Genomic DNA, 207 nt, shown 5'->3' with positions numbered 1-207 from the left:
CCGCAGGTCTCCGTGCCTGGTGGAGCCCAGGGTTTTGCCCCAGTCCCTGTCGGAGCTGCTTGCGCCCTGCTCTAGAGGACTTCCTTCCCTTGCCTGGGGGCTGCACATCAGGACTGCCTGTCTTCTCCGTGGGCAGGCTGTAGTGGTACTGACTCTGCTGCACCATCCTGGCCAGGGGTACTACACCATAACGCTCACACCTGGGGA

The sequence above is a fragment of the Cariama cristata genome, unplaced genomic scaffold, assembly GCF_000690535.1.
Source record: "Cariama cristata isolate BGI_N322 unplaced genomic scaffold, ASM69053v1 scaffold22508, whole genome shotgun sequence".
NCBI lineage: Eukaryota > Metazoa > Chordata > Aves > Cariamiformes > Cariamidae > Cariama > Cariama cristata.
Note: the sequence above shows the minus strand (reverse complement) of the source record.